The 6,670-nt window shown below is 44.5% G+C and overlaps 1 long non-coding RNA gene across 1 annotated transcript; it reads right to left on the reverse strand.

Annotated features, from left to right (window-relative positions):
• Positions 1-493: 493 nt before the first annotated feature.
• LOC135375984 (uncharacterized) lies at positions 494-5,957 on the reverse strand. Its single transcript, XR_010417466.1, has 2 exons — positions 1,924-5,957; positions 494-670 (listed from the first exon to the last, which is right to left on the reverse strand). It is a non-coding gene; the product is annotated as an uncharacterized LOC135375984 (long non-coding RNA).
• Positions 5,958-6,670: the final 713 nt, after the last annotated feature.

Below are 6,670 nucleotides of genomic sequence, written 5' to 3' on the forward strand. Positions count from 1 at the left end.
TCCAAATTTGGAAGTTAATTTCCGAAATCAGCAATGCTAGTTGCTTCCGCTCTGCGCGTGCGACCGGCAACGGCTCCAGGTACCTTACGGTGGCCCAGTCAACTGCTGGGAGCCCAAACATTTGCGCCGCCCTACTCCACAGTAAAAGTGGAATATGGCATCGCAAAAAACAATGAACGAAACGAAACGTGAAACGTGTGTGTATTGTCATCAAGCAGGGGAGCTACCTATGGAGGTAGTCCCCTTTGGACAGACACTAGTAGTAATGTATCAGCTCAAGAAGCCGGCAAGTCACATCTTCGCCTGGACGCCATTAATTAGCAATTAGAGCTAATTGGGACCCCCCACATTAATCAGGACCCACCAGAGAGTCATTACACTAATTGGGGATCATCTAAGACACGTCCAGACGAAGATGTGAGTTTCCGGCTACTTGAGCTGATAAAAAATAAAAAAAAACAGGTAGAAAATAAAATAAAAGATAGAGATAGAGTGGAGAGAAGGAGTTTAGTTGAAGATCAACGACATCATCTTGAAGAAAGCGGCCCGGAAAGGCCGCTGGGCGACGGAGCACTGAGGCAGGTTGCAAAGCATCGCAGCACCAGTTCCGCACATCCTGTGACGTCAGCTGTGACGTCATCATGGCATGTCTGGGCAGGTTAGGACAGCTCTGGACATGCAAGGAGAAAAACACTCGTAATACAGAGGCTGGGAAAGCAAGAGTATGCAAACCATCAATAGCTAACAAGAAAAAACAATTAGTTACACAACAAATGATCCCACCACAACAGGAGCGCAGAACGATGCGACTGCTCCATCCGAGAGGCAGGCAGAGAACTGACTCGTAATGGTTTTTCTGCTGTATAAAGCCCCGCAGCTGCATCCCCTAGCGGTTACTTTCTCAACTAATCTCACAACAAAATTATTAAGAATCACGCCAGCGCTACTCCCGTTCCCAAGGCAGAAGATGATAGAAAATGGCGGGAATGCCCGGACAACAGCAACCAGCACCCGACGTGCACGGGCACGAAAATCGCAAACAAAGCGGGAACAAAGTTGGCGAAAGCATTAGTTACACAACAAATCACCTCACCACAGTAGGAGCGCAGACCGATGCGACTGCTCTCGTCGACAGCCAGGGATCAAGTGACGACGGAGCGAACGACCGCACGTCTTCTCCCAACGAGAGCCAGAGGTGGACTGACGTAAGCGCCACTCTACGGGTGCTACGCATGCGCGCGCTCGTAGCGCCCTCTGTGCGCTCCTACCGCCACCTGCGAGAGGCTAAGAGAGAAGAGCATTCCTGCGCCCCCTGCTGGCAGTTCTCATTGGTCGTGAGGCTAAGTGAGAAGAGCATTCCTGCGCCCCCTGCTGGCAGTTCTCATTGGTCCAGACATCATCCTATTGTCTCAGGGCTACACTGTTTTTTCCACTAATGCTCCTTTGGTCAATCTGCAGTGAAGCCATGGTATGACGTCATCATGCACCTGCGTGGCTCAAGGACGCGTGCGCTCTAGACAGGGGACCTATTATTTATTGAATCACTATCCCAAGATTATTTCCTTTATTCTTCTATAACGATTGCATAGGAAACTATTGCAGAAGAGCACCATGCATGAAAGCTGATCGAAGGAATTCCAAAGTCTTACTAAATGAGACTTGCAAAAGAACAAAACATCCTAACATGTAACTCCAACAACGGCTAATAAGAGGACTAGGCACTCAACAAATCAACGCGCGCAGAACTCAGGGCAGCACTATCGTCAAGACAACAATGTTCCTTGTCAAAAGAGAAAAAAATACTAAGCGTCAACAAAGGAAAGCATGCATATCGGGGCATGTCAGGACACGTCAGGACAAATCGTACGACTGCTGGGCAACAGAGGAAAACAAACACTTGAACAGAGTGAAAAAGGCACTCACCATCATTTTTCCCGTTCACAGCATTCCCTCATTGTAAATCCGCTCGTCACAAAATCCACCTGCATCGTCGAACACCATTCACCAGTGACGAACCACACATCCGCACCCCATCAGAGGCAGACAGAACCCCACCGAAGCTACGCTCTTCCACTGACGGCCAACGCCAGGAGCAGAATTTGCGTGTCGAGACCCGTCAGTGTCCAAGAGAGAAGTGAATCCTTGCGCCCCCTGCTGGCCGTTCTCATTGGTCGTGACGTCATCCTATTGTCTCAGGGCTACCCTGTTTTTTTCCACTAATGCTCCTTTGGTCAATCTACAATGAAGCCACAGTATGACGTCATCATGCACCTGCGTGGCTCAAGGACGCGTACGCTCTAGACAGGGCACCTGTTATTTATTGAATCACTATCCCTAGATTATTTCCTTTATTCTACTATAATGATTGCGTAGGGAACTATTGCAGAAAAACACCATAGACAAGAGGAGATTGTAGCATTTCATTCCCAAAGTCTTACTGTACAGGAAAAAAAAAATGGTTCAGCAAGACATAAAGTCACACACCTGTCCCCCTCGCGGTTACTCTCTGAACTAAATGAATCGCAAAATTATTAAGAATAGCTCTACTCCCATTCAAGGCAGCACTATCGTCAAGAATATGCCTTGTACAAAAAGAAAAAAACTACATGTAGAAGGAAAGCATGTCAGAACAAGCCCAGGCATGTCAGCACATGTTTGTCAGACAAGGGGGGAAAAAGCGAAAAGAAACAAAGAAGGAAACCAGCATCAAACTATTTCTAAGCACACGCACTCCTCTTATTCAAAAACAGTGCTCATCATAAATCTGCCCAGGACAATACACACTATTTTTCTATTGCCACACTTTTTTCCAGTAACGGTCAATGCATTGCTACAGACTGTGTGACGTCATCACATCCTGTCTGAAGAAGAAGAAGACACCGGCAAAGACTCCTATTATTTATTGAATCGCAAGATTATTTCCTTTGTCCTACTCTTAATGACATTCATTCTCTCATTAAAATTCAACAAAAAAGCACCCTACATATTAACGATTTTCACCCCAAAGGCTCATCATGGTCATTAGAATTACAGTAAACTACCACTGCTCTTTTAAAATAATAAGTGAAACCACTCAACATCACCTCCAGGCTTATGTAATACATGACCCTTTCTATGCTCACACATTCGTTGTCTGAGGCTACACCTGCGAGCAAAAAAGGCGCGGAAGCCGAGTGGGCAAAGTTCCATTCGCGCATTGCGAGCATAAAGGCGGGAAAAGCCTGGGAGCAAAGTTCTATTCGCGCATTCCAAAGCACAAGACAGAACGCCTTTACGGGAACACGATAGCATTCCTATACTATATTAATGATTATTGCATTGCAGTTTAGAAAAACTACGACTAAACTATAATTTTAGGAGCCCATTAAAATTCTACTTTCTATGGAAACTATAATTGCCCTATTACTTGGATCGCTACTAATGAAGCGCTCCAATTTTTTCTCTCTTCCCATTTCAGCCTTGTCATGCAGGGAAGCAGACTCATATCCAAAATAATTAATTTACACTGAGGGTGCCGTGCTTCAGGAATTCCTATCCTGCGCTCAGATGCAAGCATTTCTTCACGGATACCTTTAACAGCTGACTTCCTCAACATATCGAACACCCAACAAAATCAAACAAACAACCCCACTTCCACTGGTAGAACACTATTTAGCTTTTACGCAGGAGGCTTTCTTCTACATAAAAAGTAGAGAAAATAAGAAAAGAGCAGCAAAAAATTGCGTGCACTTTTGCTTGACTTGAAAAACCTGAAGCATATGCCAATAAACCAAGAAAAAGACACTCATGTCTGGTATCTGATAGTGCCACATACACAGACGCATTGCCCTTGCGTAAAGAAAGCACAGGACAGGGATACACAAATATCCTTAGGTGAGCAGGGAAAAGGCTTAAGACCTCAGGTCACCACACATCGCCACGCGGCTAACACAACATGACACCAACAACATACTAGCGGCGGGAAGAACTGCAACACTGCTAAACAAGTCCAGACATGCCACGATGACGTCACAAATCAGGGGAAAAAAAGCACACGCATGCACGCACAGAGGACAACGCATTAAACACACGGAGCGCTCAGGAATAATCGTAGCGTTACCGCACATTGCTACGAAGCTCAACGTCTAACACAAGACGGCAGCAACAAGATATTAAAGGATAAAAATTGCAACACTACTGAACAAGTCCAGACATGCGACATCGCATACAAAACACTGCTCATCGGGGAAAAGGCCTAAGCCCGCGGCGGATCATCATAGAGCATACACAACTTCATTTTTCTATTTCGCGTAAACTAAACGCGGTCTGCTTGGAAAACGACGTACAGATTTTCTTAAGGAGCAGAGAAATATATCTACTCCGTGCTCAGATACCAGCATTTCTGCTCAAAAATCTGCAAAATTAAGCACTGCTTACTTCGTCAAGATATCGAACAAAATCAAACAAACAACCCCACTTCAACTGGTACAACACTATTCAGCTTTTACGCAGGAGGCTTTGTTCTACATAAAAAGTAGAGAAAATAAGAAAAGAGCAGCGAAAAATTACACGCATTTGCGCTCCAATAGCTGTAACTGCAAGAAACCGTAGCGCACGCCAATAAACTGAGAAAAAGACACTCATGTCTGGTATCTGATAGTGCCACATACACAGCCGCATTACCCTTGCGTAAAGAAAGCACAGGACAGGGATACACAAATTTCCTTAGGTGAGCAGGGAAAAGGCTTAAGACCTCAGGTCACCTCACATCGCCACGCGGCTAGCACAACATGACACCAACAACATACTAGCGGCGGGAAGAACTGCAACACTGCTAAACAAGTCCAGACATGCCACGATGACGTCACAAATCAGGGGAAAAAAAGCACACGCACGCACGCACAGAGTACAACGCATTAAACACACGGTGCGCTCAGGAATAATCGTAGCGTTACCGCACGTCGCTACGAAGCTCAACGTCTAACACAAGACGACACCAACAAGATATTAAAGGGTAAAAATTGCAACACTACTGAACAAGTCCAGACATGCGACATCGCATACAAAACACTGCTCATCGGGGAAAAGGGCTAAGCCTGCGGCGGATCATCATAGAGCATACACAACTTCATTTTTCTATTTCGCGTAAACTAAACGCGGTCTGCTTGGAAAACGACGTACAAATTTTCTTAAGGAGCAGAGAAATATATCTACTCCGTGCTCAGATACCAGCATTTCTGCTCAAAAACCTGCAAAATTAAGCACTGCTTACTTCGTCAAGATATCGAACACCCAACAAAATCAAACAAACAACCCCACTTCCACTGATAGAACACTATTCAGCTTTTACGCAGGAGGCTTTCTTCTACATAAAAGTAGAGAAAATAAGAAAAGAGCAGAAAAAAATTACACGCACTTTTGCTCGCATAGCTATAAGAGAGAAAAATAAAATAAAATATCGACACACACGCTAATAAACTGTGACAAAGACACCCATTTCTGCTATCAGATAATTATTGCATAATGCTAAATACTCATTTGCATTGTCCCTTCGTGAAGAAAGCACAGGACAGGGATACACAATTTATCTTAAGCGAGCAGGGAAAGTCACTTCTACTCGAACAGCTTAATACCATAAAGTCTGAATTTTTGCAAAGCAAATAAAGCTTGAACAGCGCTACGAACGTGACAGGCACATACTAACAAACAAACAAACACTTCTTCGAGTCTGTATTATCTTTAAAAAATAACGAAAGCACACAAAAAAAATCAAATCGGCTAGGTAGCCTACCAGACGTTGTGCCTTAAAGTTGGCTGCATGCAATGCGCGGAAGCATGCTGTGAAGCCAACTTGCGGTTTTGCTGGATGCACATGAAGTCAGATTCCAATTGGAAATCGCGCTAAGGACGTGCCAAACGTGGAATTTTCGCAAAATTAATCACAATACCTGGAATTCTGTTCATTTTAGCGGGAATGCTGGCGCTTGTGCTCTATTATTCGAAATTTTCGAATATTCGAAGTTCTCGATTATCAAATTTTCGAATACGAATAGGGTTCGAATATCAACAATATTCCAACGATATCCGAAATTTCGAATATTCGTACACCTCTAGTGAATACTGACACTCATCAACATATAACAAAAAACAAACAAACAAATCCCTTTCTGATGAACTCTCCTCTGCCGAGCGGCTTTCTCCTGCTCTACCTGGATGCTGACTTTTCCCCCCCCTCACCAACATTATGAGTAAAAGCAGTGAAAGAAGAAAAGAACCGCGAAAAATTACACGCATTTGTGTCACAGGACAGGGATACACAAATTTCCTTAAGTGAGCAGGGAAAAGGCTTAAGTCGTACCGCTCAGGAATAATCGGAGAATCGCCGCTTATCGCTAGGCGGATAGCGCTTGAACAGCGCTACGAACGTGACAGATACATACTAACAAACAAACAAACAAACAACAGCAGGACCGGCGTCGGGCACTCATAAAATACCCTGCCCAAAACAAAGACTTCACCAGGTTCGCGAGGCAATTCCATTAAAAACGCTCGTCCTATCCTACAGATAGCAATGCAAACGCGACTGCCCTTATTTTTTAAAACCACTATTTCACGCAATAGTACATAAATGTATCACTCGTGTCACACGAAAAGGCAAACACTTACCTGTCAAGTGGGGTCCCAGCGCGTG

The sequence above is a fragment of the Ornithodoros turicata genome, unplaced genomic scaffold, assembly GCF_037126465.1.
Source record: "Ornithodoros turicata isolate Travis unplaced genomic scaffold, ASM3712646v1 ctg00000961.1, whole genome shotgun sequence".
NCBI classification, from domain to species: Eukaryota; Metazoa; Arthropoda; class Arachnida; order Ixodida; family Argasidae; genus Ornithodoros; species Ornithodoros turicata.